Genomic DNA, 13,992 nt, shown 5'->3' with positions numbered 1-13,992 from the left:
TGCATTAACCATAAATGCTTGAATATATACAGTTTATAATAGGGCTTCTCCTTAAAGAAACAGTTTGATTAAAATTATTACCAAGACCTCTACACTCATATTAATTTCTTTTTTCTTCACAGAGTAAATGCAATAAATTCCATCCCCATACCCCCATGTGACTGCTGGAAACAGCACGAAGCGAAGAGACTTTTAACAAAATATTTACAAATACTCTTACTGATAAGATCCATGAAATGAATGTGCTTTGATTTGCTGGTCCTTCAGTTCCTAAACTTCCTCCTTAATGAGTTTTTATCCCTAACTGCATTTGCAAGATGGAAAACCTTCAAAGTGCAAACTGAAAGATTTCTTCTTGAATTGCACAGCAGAACAGCCTTGAAAGCCTCTTCTAGTTCTCAACACAGAAACTTCTCTCGGAGAAGGATTTTTAGTTTTATAATCCAAGTGACACCTCCAGGGATGGGCACTCCAAACCTCCCTGGGCAGCCCCTCACAAGGCCTGAGCACCCTTTCCATGCAGAAATTCCTCCTGCTGTCCAACCTGAGCCTCCCCTGGCACAGCTTGAGGCCGTTTCCCCTTGTCCTGTCCCTGTTCCCTGGCAGCAGAGCCCGACCCCCCCCAGTCAGGAATTGTGGAGAGGTGCTACTCTCTCATCTTACAGCCACAACACACTATTATATCCTATATATTTTAATAAAATCATATACCAGGCCCCCCAAGGTCCATGCAACCCAGGAACTCAGTGAAGTGCAGACAATGCACTTCTGTATTAATTAAACCACTAATCACACCTTATATTCTCATTTCTCCTGCCTTAATGACAAACAGCTGCTTTACTAAAGGCTAATCAGGGTAGAGATTTAAATGTCAGTAGGATCTTTATAATCAGCATGAGCAGCATCTCCTGTTGTGCTGAAATCCCCTGTCAGTGCTGAAGAAAGAGGAGGAATTCTGTGGGATTGGAAGCTCTTAAAGACTTCAAAGTTATCTATTTAGGAGTGCCCTGAGATGAAAAATACATCTTTGGGATGTGTCCTGCAAATTCAACATCCACTGGGAATTAGAACAGATACTGACAGAGATTTTCTGGCCCATCCCTCTCCACAGAGCCTGTGTTGGATGATGGAAGTAAAATATAAAATATCCCATTCCCTGACTGCAGGAGGCACAACCAGAAGGAATATGAGAAACCAAATGATGGAAGCAGAGGTGTCTGCAACAGGAGTTTCCTTACTCAATAATTTAAAACATCATCCTGCAATCAGAGCTGCTCCACTGCAGTGATGCTACAATTAAAGTTTATTGCCTCTTTTACACTTTTTCCCAGCAAAATGCCGTAGCTGGGGCTCTTTTTGATCTTTGGAGCAGCACACAAGAAAATCACTGTTCATCCAAAAACCACCAGGAGTTTGGACAGGGATGCCCAAACCTGTGATTTCTATATGGCTGCAGTTGTAAGAGCTCTCCAGGTGAGGAGATTGGGCACTGCAGAATATTTGAACTGCACATTGAAACAACAGATAGATGGGAATTATGATTTTTGATTATTTATGGCAGATTTCTGCTGTTCAAGGGCTGAAGACAAAGCAAGTGCTGCTGGAGAAACAGGGAAGAGCTGAGGCAAAAGTATCAGGATTTCCTGGCTCAGAATTGGATGGGGGTGGAGATGTTATCATTAAAGTTTAAATTTGAAATGCTTGCCATGGTTAAGCCCTAATTTCTGATTGAAGCTGACTGAAATTATCTAAATCAATGATTTCAGTAAATTAATCAAACTCCTCTCTACATCAACATGCCTGATTAAAGCAAATTAAAAAACTCAACAAACAATTTCGAACTTCTTTTCCAAAAAGACCTACTTCCTAACTTTTCTTCCTATTTTTTTACCTGGGAACTCATGAAAATATGTCTCAGTTGAAAGGGGTGAACAGAGGGGTGCTGAGTCCAGCCCAAAGCCTGGGATATGTCCCAGCTGGTTCATCCATGTCCAGGCTGAACAGCCCTAAATCTCTAAATATCAGAGATCATTCATTATTGAACCTCTCCAGGACTTAATTCTCTTTATTTTCAATACTTCTATCACGTCCCCAGCTGGCCAAAAAACCAAGTTTGGGCTGTTTTGCTTCATTTCTTCTTGTGCATCCAGTGGCTGAAGATCATCAGCTCCTTTTTCCCTTCCTCACGTGCAAAGTCAGTGAAATAAGGGGGGAAATGCAAAGTTTTAAGTTAAATATTTACAGAAGAGCAACCTAAATACTTTTCATGTTCTTTAATATGATATGTTTTATGTTAGATAGGTGGGGAAATCCTGAATATTAAAAAATCCTTGAAATCAGAGCAGCCAACAGTGGCATTATTTCCAAAATGAAATGCAATATTCACACAGCCCTGCACTCTTTAAGTTTTTATGTGCTCACTGAAGCCTTCCCAAGTTTTTTCAAGGATCACCAGGTGAATCATCCTCAGCCCAAGTGCTGCTGGCAGTGTTACCAGACCTAAAAATTATTATTCCCTTGCACCCCCATCTGGAATTCGTCAGCTCACTTTGGCATTTGGGCTATTTTATCCCAAAAATTGTTTGTTTCTTTGCCCTCAGGCAAAGAACCATCCACAACTTTGTGTCCTCAGGGCTTTTTTGGGCAGACAAAACATCAAATTTCCACTCCTATTTAACTGTCCTCCCACTTGGGTTGGGTTTTGCAGGGAATATTGTGGAAATTACCATGGGGAAAAACACAGCCATTTCTAGGTATTTCTGGTCTCTCCTGTTTAAAGTATGAAATTATGATAAAAGCACATTCAGCTAAACAGGAGGAGCACATGGAATTGCTTTATCCCACCAAACAGTCTGGGAATCATGAGGAAGGCTCCAGCAGACTCCAGAATACAGCATGGAGTGATGGAGAGGATGCATCCAACAGCTAAAGCAGGAATAAATTCCTTTATTCCCAGATGTTTCTGTCCCAAGTGTCTAACAACAGCACTGGGACAAGGATGACTCCATCCTGATGTCCCATTTTCCAGTAGGTCCTTTCCCATTATTCCTCAGGGAGGTTATGTCAGTAGGAAAGGAGTAATTTTAATTTGGCCAACAATAAATGACAGAGACAGAGAAAACCTCCCACTGCCAGAGGACAGGGTCAGATGGGATTTTGGGAAGGAATTGTTCCCTGGGAGGGTGGGCAGGCCCTGGCACAGGGTGCCCAGAGCAGCTGTGGCTGCCCCTGGATCCCTGCAAGTGTCCAAGGTCCCATGCCTGGGATGTTTGGGCGCTGTTCAATCCCTGGTCTCAGAGGTGACAAATAATAAATGCAGGTTTTGCGAGGAGGAAAGGGAGCATGAATGATGTGGGACCTCCAGGGAGCTCTGCTTTCACTCCAATTAGCTCCAGGAACCCCAAGATTCCAAGGAAGTGTGCAAGGTTTGCTTAGGAATGACACGTGCCTGGAGAAAATCAGGTAAGACCAAGGAAAGACGTGGAGGAAAATTGTTATTGCCAAACTCTGCTCTTGAACAAAACCACCTGGAGTATTAAATATAAATTAAATAAAGTATTAAAAAGGCACCTGAAACTATTGAATTTAACAGTATTAAACAGATCTGACAACATCTGTCAGCCAGGGCTAAGCACAATCAGCTGGAGCAGGTACTGTGTAGGATCCTAGGATTTTTCTTGGAATAATCCAGCCTCCTGTCCCAACATGCCACAGTAAATTAATGAATTATTCAGGAATAACTTCACCCTGGGTGATTTGATCAAGTGAAGGCCCCTGATGTTTCCCTGGCATTTGTTTTTCTCTAATATCATTCCCAATCTGTGCTGCCTCCCCCGAAATCTCTCCATCCTCTTCTGCAGCCTCGGATCTCCTCAGCCTTAATGAGAAGTGGTGGCAGGGATTAATTATGGAAGTGTTCAATTACATTAGGTATTTTCCTTGGAATTTCAAACCACTTGTACTACAAACCCTGCTAATTACCCATCCCGATTTGCTCTTTGCAAACTGTTATTTTACATAACCTTTCCGTGTCACCTCTTATTCTTCCCGGCTGTACCAACGGAGTTCTGCTCTTCTCACATTCCTACAACACAGAGGTTTGCCCAGGTTTTTAATTAACCCCTGTACGAGAATGAGCTCCCATGCTACTTCAGAAACCTTCCCCAGTCCTGAACACTGAAAGCTGAAATAACTCAGGAAGAACCAGCTGGAGACCACAAGAAATGCTCCCAAATCCTATTTGGAGTGTGATAGAGAGTGACGTGTGTGAGGGGAGATTAATGGAAAGCCAAAAATGCTCTCAGGCAGGTCAGAAGTCTCAAATTAAAGAACTCATTTAGTTCACTGAATGCAAGATGAGGTGAGGGAAAATGTCTCCAGCTATTTGGGGAAGGAAAAGGGGAAAACAACATAAATCTCTCCTGGAAGGTGGAGATTCAGCCTGGGACAAATCGGCTTACTGGCATTCCATGAGCATGGAAGCAGCACCAGGAAAGGGAAATGAGGAAAGTAATAAATGCACATTTAAAAGAGATCACCAATCAGTTCTAGCTCGGGGCCTACAGGAGCTCCAATCCCAAGGAAAAATAATATTCCCAGTTAAAGAGGGGATCTTAACACAGCCCTGGGTTGGAAGGGAAGGTGTTGATAAATGGAGAAGTTGATGTAGGGGACATTGAAAAGGGAACAGAAAGAACAGCACTAAAAAGGCAACTAAAAAATAGCCCAGACAGAATCCCCAACATGGAAACCAGAGCCCTGGTGGGGCAGGAACTGTGCTCTGGGAAGGCAGGAATTGCTCTGCTGCTTGCAGAGAAGGAAAGGCAGGAAGAATTGCATGGGTCTTTGTGGTAGTGGGGGGGAAAAGGTCTCAAAGACAAGCAGCAATTCCAGGTGGCAGCACCTGTGGGGCCTGAATCCAAGCAAGAGCAGTGGCAAGAGACTCATGGAAGATACTGGGAAGATGATACAGGTATCTGCAAGCTGTTTGGCTTCTCATGAATCACAGAATCATGGAATTGTTTGGGTTGGAAGAGATCTTAAAGATCATCCACAAGGACACATTCCACTATCCCAGGCTGCTCCAAGCTCCATCCAGCCTGGGCAGGGATGCAGGGGCAGCCACAGCTTCTCTGGGCACCCTGTGCCAGGACCTGCCCACCCTCCCAGGGAACAATTCCTTCCCAATATCCCATCTATCCCTGTCCTCTGGCACTGGGAAGCCATTCCCTGTGTCCTGTCCCTTCATCCCTTGTCCCCAGTCCCTCTCCAGCTCTCATGGAGCTCCTTTAAGCTCTGGAAGGGGCTCTCTCTTCTCCAGGTGAACATCCCCAGCTCTCCCAGCCTGGCTCCAGAGCACAGGGGCTCCAGCCCTGGAGCATCTCCAAGGCCTCCTCTGGATTTGTTCCAACACCTCCATGTCCTTCTTGTTCTGAGGGACCCTGGAGCAAGACTCCAAGTGAGGAGCTCCATTCCTCTCTCCTCACCCCAGGGGCTCTCTCAGAGCTCTGTAACAGATCCTGAAACCAAAACGTCTAAAATATGAAGTTCACCCTCATCCACTGGTTTTTCTCTAAGGGACAACATCACCCAGGTCCAGGAAATCTATTCCCAGCTCTGAGTTATCCAGAAGGGGGTTGGAAGGAAAACTCTTTTTAAAAGAGTTGCTCACACACAGCAAAATTAATGATCATTTCTCCAAACAAATCAGTGTTTTAATGCTTTTTTTCCCCCCTCATTTCCAGATGCTCCTGGACTATTTAGCTACAGAAGTGGCTCCAATGGCCAACTTGCCATAAAGCTCAGTGGAGCAGGGAGAGCAGCAGGAAGCCAGGTGGAAATCCATTTTCCCAGCCAGACACTCTTATTTATAATTCTGCACCACGAGATGCTTTAATTCATGAGTAACAACCATAAGAAGAAGGAAAGCCATAAATACCTGCACTGGGTGCAAATAACTGACCTGGAACACCTTTCCAGCATGGTGGAACTCAGTTTCTGAAAAGTTTAATTGAAGTAGCACTTGGAATAGAGAAGGAGGAAGAGGAGGAGGAGGAGGAGGAGAAGGAGAAGGAGAAGGAGAAGGAGAAGGAGAAGGAGAAGGAGAAGGAGAAGGAGAAGGAGAAGGAGAAGGAGAAGGAGAAGGAGAAGGAGAAGGAGAAGGAGAAGGAGAAGGAGAAGGAGAAGGAGAAGGAGAAGGAGAAGGAGAAGGAGAATGAAAAGTGCAGTTTGTTTTCCCTCCATAACCAGTCCCAAACATTCCAGTGTTAATCCCAAACATGAGCTGCCTCCCTCCAGGTTCCAGCACAGGGACTTTCCTGCAGGAGCTAAGGGGATCCCCAGGCTGCCACTCCCTCTGCAGGGATCCTCCCCTCCAGTGCAGCCACCCCAGGCTAGAACCCTGGAACAGCTTCCCAGATGCTCAGCTCCAGAGTTTCCAAAGGGAAGATGCCACCTCTGCTTTTAGAGCTGCTTTGTAGCTTTTACTTCTTTTCTATTTCAACTGCATGGCTTGAATTTATTTTGCTGCTGGAGCACCAAGCTGCTCCCCTGGGCTATGAATGGGACAAAATTAAAATGTACTCTAAAGTGATGGCCCCTAAAATGCTAAAATAGAAAGGGAAAGATAAACTGCAGCTGTCTGGGTGTAAAGTAACGTGAAAAATCTCTTTTTACAGGATGTTATGAGCAGAATGATTCTGCTGAGCAAAAGGACACACAGAGACATGAAGGAGTTTGGGACTAAATAATATAAAATAAAGCAATGTAATGAATTATTCTGGGACTGTAAGAGTGGTGAAGTTGAACCCCACAGTCCCCTCCACAGAAATGATGGGAAGAAAATGCATATAATCACAACCCTGAGATACTTGTACATCCCAGGGACAATTTCTTGTCCCTTGTCCAAGAAGCTCCAGGGCTGGCTTTAAATCCCTTCTCCAGTTGGGATTTGGTTTCATCAGGAAAAAGACATTGAGGAAAAGGCACAGAGGGAAAAACCACACACCCTTCAGCAGCTGCAAGGAAAATAATCTTGCAGAAAAGCTGTGGCATGTTTGAAACTCAACTATTCAAACTCCTAGTGCCACCTTTCTCCTTGGCCTTCTATTTTCTCTCCATACCTGAAATAATGTTGTATAAATCAGACCTTTTCTCCATTTAAATCAAAATTCACTCAAGTTTCTAAACCAAATATAAACCAGATTTAGATGAGATATGAGGGAGAAATCCTTCCCTGGGAGGGTGGGCAGGCCCTGGCACAGGGTCCCCAGAGAAGCTGTGGCTGCCCCTGGATCCCTGGAAGTGTCCAAGGCCAGGCTGGACAGGGCTTGGAGCAGTCTGGGATAGTGGAAGGTGTCCCTGCCTGTATCAGGGGTGGGAATGGATGGGATTTGAGCTCCCAACCCAAACCAGTCTGGAATAAACTTCAGCCAGCACAGCTTGTCCTGTGAACAGCAGCAGGAGTGAAGATTTTGTCTCCTTGCCCCACACTCAGCTGCACATTTCCTGCAAAATGCTGCCCATCAACCTGCAATTTAACATCAAACAGAACGACTCCATTGCTGCCATCTGCAAACAAAGCTAAACTTCCAGCTTTGAGCTGCAATCCCAATATTTTGAGAAACACAGAGCAGTTAAACCAGGGCTTGGCAGCACACTGGGAACATGAAGCAGCTCAAAACCTCAGCAACAGAAAAGCTTCTCTTAGTGTGATTAAAAAGAGGTACTTAGCTAAATGAACTTTGCAGTAATTCCTCGTGTTTCAATGCTTTCTTTATTTCCCAAGAGCAGCATTTCCTACACAATGATTAAATAACCCATGCTCAGATTTTTCTCTCCTGAGCATTCCCTGTTTTCCACACCAGACAGAAACCTGTCCCTTCCTGTAAAATCCCTGTGCTGTTATCCCTGGGTTGTAAAAGTCTGTCCTGAAGGTTTTGCTGTGCTGAAATAGCAAGGAGGAGGTGCAGAGCAGGGGCTGCATGAATCCACTGCCCAGGGTTTGTGTGTGCCCTGCAGACTGGGGGATGTCCTCTATCAAACAAATCCCAAATCCAAGGAGGTCCCATCCCCACAGGAGATCTGGGATAACAGGACCATCATAGATTCCCAGACTGGTTTGGGTTGGAAGGATCTTAAATCCCCTCCAGTCCCAACCCTGCCATGGGCTGGGACATTTTCCACTATCCCAGGGTGCTCCAAGCCCATCCAACCTGGCCTTGGACACTGCCACCTCAGAGGTCTTTTCCAACCTTGTGGATTCTACAACTCTAATTCAGTTCTGCTCCGGTGTAGCCTCAATATCTTGTCAAATTTGACACCCCAGTTGTGTTTTAGCCCATTGGCTTTTTATTCCCAACTCTGCATCTATCTTTTCCTGAAATGATCTCATCTCTGGGATTGTCCTTGCCCCTGGACTTGGAGACCTGTGGACCACACAAAGAGCAGCAGCAGGTCCTGCACAGCAGGGAAAGGGAAAAGGCAATTTTAAAATATCACAGGAGGGAACTGTTAAGACACCCCACAGGGGTGGCACTCTTGTCACTTCAGAGCCTTTTGGAGGTGTCTAGTCCAGAAGTCAAGACTTTGTAGGGTGGCAGGAGCGGGTCTGGATCCAGCAGCACTTGGATCATATGTGATGGGAGCTCTGGGAGCTGTTTCTCCACCAAAAACAAATCAGTGTGGCAAAACCTTTGCTGTGGCAAAGCAACACATGGAGAGTGGGAGACAAGAAGGGCACTCCCATCAACACCAGTTTGCTGCTCCAACCCAAACTGGGAGGCAGATGGAATCCTAAAATCATAGGATCAGGAATCACTAAGGATGGAGAAGACCTCAAGGAATATTGAGTCCAACCAAGAACCCAGATCCACCATTAAACCACTAAACAGCCACTAGCAGTGCAAAAGGCACAAAGGTTGCTGGAATCCAGCTGAAATCCAACTGTTTATGGGCAAAAAGAGAAAAAACAAAACAAAATAAAACAAAACAACAAAACAAAAACAAACAGAAAGAAAGAAAGAAAGAAAAGAAAGAAAGAAAAGAAAGAAAGAAAGAAAGAAAGAAAGAAAGAAAGAAAGAAAGAAAGAAAGAAAGAAAGAAAGAAAGAAAGAAAGAAAGAAAGAAAGAAAGAAAGAAAGAAAGAAAGAAAGAAAGAAAGAAAGAAAGAAAGAAAGAAAGAAAGAAAGAAAGAAAGAAAGAAAGAAAGAAAGAAAGAAAGAAAGAAAGAAAGAAAGAAAGAAAGAAAGAAAGAAAGAAAGAAAGAAAGAAAGAAAGAAAGAAAGAAAGAAAGAAAGAAAGAAAGAAAGAAAGAAAGAAAGAAAGAAAGAAAGAAAGAAAGAAAGAAAGAAAGAAAGAAAGAAAGAAAAAGATAAATACCAGGAATTTCTCTGCAAAGGGAAAGGGAGGTATAAAGCAATTTGGACTACATTTGTTGCAGGGGGTTTCTGCCATGTACTACTTCCAGGGCTGGGAAAACTGTACCAGGGTGCACAGAAAGAATTGGAAATTCCTCTTTTTGCCAGATTTGTTTCCTCTGGGAGATGAACTCTCCTCCAAATGCCAGGGTGGGCTCACTCCCTGTGTCATGGCATTACAGGGAGGTTTCCATCTTTATTTCCACAACACACCCAAAGGCCCCAGGGAGGCTACCAGAGCTCCAGGAGCACTTGGACAACGCTTCCAGACACAGGATGGGATTGTTGGGGTGTCAGGGCAGGGCCAGGAGCTGGGCTGGATGATCCCTGTGGGTCCCCTCCCACTCAGACATGTAGATCCCACCTGCCTGCCTGGGAGAGGGGGACCCCAATTCTTCCCTCGGAGGTAGAAGCACATCAGCTTTTGGAAAAAAATCTGCCCCCTTGTCCTGAGCCCCCAAAGCTTGCTCCTCAAACCACTCCATCAGCAGTGCAGGTAGAGGTTGGATTTCCCTGGCTGGCAGAGTGTTTAATGGGATTCATGAGGAACTGCTTTTCCAAACCATTAAATCCATAATAACAACAGAAATAACGCTGTGTATTCCATCAGGGAAACTTGTGGGGTTTCAATAAATGCTGAGAGGGACAGCTGGAATAAAAACATTCCCCACACATTTACAGAAGTTGTTCAGGGGCATAAAGCTACTCTGGCTGTTGATTAATACATATGTCAAATAAAAATACCTTCCTGATATGCAGAAGCATCATTCCATCATTCCAGATAGTTCTGACTCAGGTGGAAAATGCTGCTAACTGAACACTCGCTGTGGTAGTTGGTGTCTCAGCTGGAATGCTCAGAAAGTGGAATATTGAGGAGCTTTTTTCCTTCCTCTAATAACATTTATTAATTATTTTGAAATGTCTGCAGTCCCCAGCCAGCAGCCAGTTTCCATAATCCACACAACACTTGCTGCTGCACCCCAAAGACAGCAGTGAACGTGGTTAAAACGCAATGAAATCTGCCTTCCCTGGAAAACTTGCTCATGGATTTCAGAGAAAATTATGTGCCAATGCTGCTGTTCAGGAGCTCTTATTTTTTGAGAGCCAGCAGTGAGCTCAGCTGTTGGGGAAAAACAAACATGAAAGACTGAATTAACAAGTGTGGAGGTATAAAATGTGGATTAAAGCTGGATTTGGTTGATTTGAGTTGGGAAGGAGAAGGTGGGAAGGAGTAGGCAAAGGAGAGGTGGCCCTCACAGGGAAAAATGGGCTTAGATAAACCTCAGGATAGCTTGATGTAAATTTAGATAAACCAAGAGAAACTGAGGAAAACCTGGGACAGGCAGAGGTAGGAGAGACCGTGGCAGATGGGATCCTAGAATATCAGGATGGTTTGAATTGAAGGGGAACCTTAAATTCCACCCAGTGCCACTCCCTCCATGGGCAGGGACACCTTCCACTATCCCAGGGTGCTCTAAGCCCTGTCCAACCTGGCCTTGTCCCTGAATTTCAGCACATGGCAGTGATGGTCCTATGTCTGCCCCAGTTTCAGGATGGGAGATGGAAGAAGGAGATGGTGGACACTGAAGAGGATCTACTCCCTTAATCCACAGGGAAGACATTTAAAGCTCCTTTCCAGCAATCCAAGCAGTTCAGCCTGTCCAGCCACACAGCCAGAGCAATCCCAGGGAACACTTCAAGAGAGCCCTGGAGGGGCTGGAGCGTGTCCAGGGAAGGGAACGGAGCTGGGGAAGGGGCTGGAGCCCCAGGAGAGGCTGAGGGAGCTGGGAAAGGGGCTCAGCCTGGAGAAAAGGAGGCTCAGGGGGAACCTTCTGGCTCTGCACAACTCCCTGACAGGAGGGGACAGCCAGGGGGGGTCGGGCTCTGCTGCCAGGGAACAGGGACAGGACAAGGGGAAACGGCCTCAAGCTGTGCCAGGGGAGGCTCAGGTTGGACAGCAGGAGGAATTTCTCCATGGAAAGGGTGCTCAGGCCTTGGCAGGGGCTGCCCAGGGAGGTTTGGAGTGCCCATCCCTGGAGGTGTCCAAGGAAGGGCTGGATGTGGCACTCAGTGCTCTGGGCTGGGGACAAGGTGGGCATGGGGCACAGCTTGGACTCCATGGGCTGGGAGGGCTTTTCCAGCCTCAGGGATCCTGGGATTAATTTCTCCCCTAACATCAGGAGCTTTGAGTTCTTGTTAAACAGAGAGGGGACATCACACCTCCTTCAGGTGCTTCAGCAATCAGATCCAGCACTCTGCCACCCTTATGGAAACAGGAATTTCCTCCTTCCTCCACCCTGAAATCCTCCTCTGTGTGGTTTCTGCACTAACATTAAACTCTGCCTCTCGTTGCACATTTAACCTCTCACAAGGCCTATATTTCAAGCACTTATTTCTCCTGACTCGGGAATTGTAAGGTATTACACCTCAAGATTCTGATCCTGTGAGACACAGGATGTGCTGGATAGGCTCCAAAGCAGCACAAAATGAATATATAGATATAAAAATATGTAAAGAGAACAAGGGAGCTGATTCCAGCTGCTTTATTTATGTGCTTGCAGCTCCCTGGAATTCCATGTGTTCGTTGGCCTGTGGATCAGATCTTAAAACCAAAATAACCCACAAGTGACTGAATGAGGCCTTTATTGAGGAATAATTTGCTCTCTGCAAATCTGCCAGCTCTGACATGAAAGATGAAATCAGACTGAGCTGAGACACAGCCAGAGCAGCAGCAGCAATCCCAAAACCAACAGGTTCTCCATAGTTCTTCCTTCCCATGCTTCTGTTAGGATAAGGTGGGTGCCCGTTGGGCCTCGGTGATTTTGGCCAGGGAGAATTTCATCCTTAATGTTCATTTTTATGACTTTAAAACTTTGGGGTTTTGTTGTTCTTTGGATAGGAGCTGGAAGGCTTATTAAACATGGATCCTCCGTAGGAATTCCAGTGGGAATTCCAGCAGAACTGGCTGATTTTAATCGAGTTTTAATAGCACAGAGTTGAAGGCAGCTCCAGTTTATTTACTGAGGTCTGGGAGTTTTGAGAAGTTGCTTTTAATTTGGAGCTTGAATTGTATTTTCTCCTCACTTTCTCTTCCATAAAAAAGTAAGGTTTTGTCTTAGAGCTTTCTACAGCAATGAACAAGAACAGCTCACCAGAGTGGAAAAGTATATTCAGAACTAAATATTCCAGAGGAACGAGGGGTTTGAAAACTCCATTGCCTTAAAAAGACAGGAAAAACAGCCAACAATGAACTGGCATTTAAAGGAAACTGCATTTAAATCAATCACACAAAGATAGGGAGTGGAACCAGAACCAAGGGCAGGCACAAGTGCTGGAAAATCCATAAATTAAGATATATATAAGTTGTGAGGTCTTATTTTAAGAAAATTTTCAGCAAAATTCACTGAGAAGAACTCTGTGGCACACGTGGGAAAGTGCTGAGTCAGAATTACTGAGTGACCTCAGTTGGATCCTTTTTTACCCCAAACTGTCTCATCCTTAAAGTAGCCTTGATCCCAAATAACAATTCCCCCCCAAAGAACTGCTTCAGATCTGCTTTCTGCTGAAAATACTCCAGCTTAGTCCCCATGAAAATGCAAACTCTGAACTTCCACCCCATGGTTAGCCTTAAATATAAAACAAATTAAGAGAGAAATGAGGAAGATTGAAAGGAAATGAAAAAGAGCAAAGAAAAGGGGAAGTAAAAGTTAGTGGTGGCATTAAAAGCATCTTGTTGCATCCCTGAGAATTTTGGAAGAAATATAAACCAGAGATCCCCAAAATGACATGAAATGGAGCAATAAAAAAGCTGCAGAAAAGGGAGAGAAGGAAAAAGATAATGTTTTTAAAATGCTGATTGTACCTGGATGAGGGAAAACCAGGGACAAACCCACGGTGAGGGACCCAACAGAGATTTCTGAGGAGCATCAGGCAGAAGGTTGAGAGTAAAACCTTTCCCATGAGAACCTGCAGGGTCTGGGATGCCAAATTTTAAAACAAGGCTGCAAAGGAGAGGAAGTGAGGGCAGAAAGGCTGGATCAGGAACAGACCCCACTGGCCCAGCCCTGAGGAGCTCCCTGACCATCCTGCTTCCAGCCAGGAGAAAAAGGAACCAAAGAAGGAGCAGGAAGGACTTCCAGAGAACACCTGGGATAAGGGATTGTGTGGAATCCCTACATGGAATTGTGCTGGCTTTGATACACCTGAACTCAGGGCATCTCAAAGGATTATTTCAGCATGTGTCCCTCACTGTGCAATAAAGGTAAAAACAGAGGTGGAAAATGCTGGAAAAATGACTCCCAGAGCCTTCAAGAGAATTGCCCACTGCTCAGTCTGGTGTCTGGAACCACACAAATCACTAAAAAAAAAGATATTAATATAACTAAGGGGTCACTGCTACTCTTGCTGAGTGTAGGAGTAAGAAATCAGACCCTTGGTTCCCCAAACTCAGCCAGAGAAGGGCTGGAATCACTCTGTGAGCATTTCAGGGGGATTTTGACATGGTCTCTTTATAAAGGCTCTTAGGGACACTCAGTAGGGTTAAAGACATGAAGCACCCAAGAATCCTGGGAGGTAC

General features: G+C 45.0%; 1 protein-coding gene across 2 annotated transcripts in view; it reads right to left on the bottom strand.

Moving 5' to 3' along the window:
* The window catches only part of PRKG1 (protein kinase cGMP-dependent 1), a 361,647-nt gene that overhangs the window by 139,758 nt on the left and 207,897 nt on the right, over positions 1-13,992 (bottom strand). The window lies entirely within an intron of this gene.

This window comes from Sturnus vulgaris, chromosome 8 (assembly GCF_052056855.1).
Source record: "Sturnus vulgaris isolate bStuVul1 chromosome 8, bStuVul1.hap1, whole genome shotgun sequence".
In the NCBI taxonomy this organism is placed as follows: Eukaryota; Metazoa; Chordata; class Aves; order Passeriformes; family Sturnidae; genus Sturnus; species Sturnus vulgaris.
This window is presented reverse-complemented; position numbering and strand designations above follow the sequence as displayed.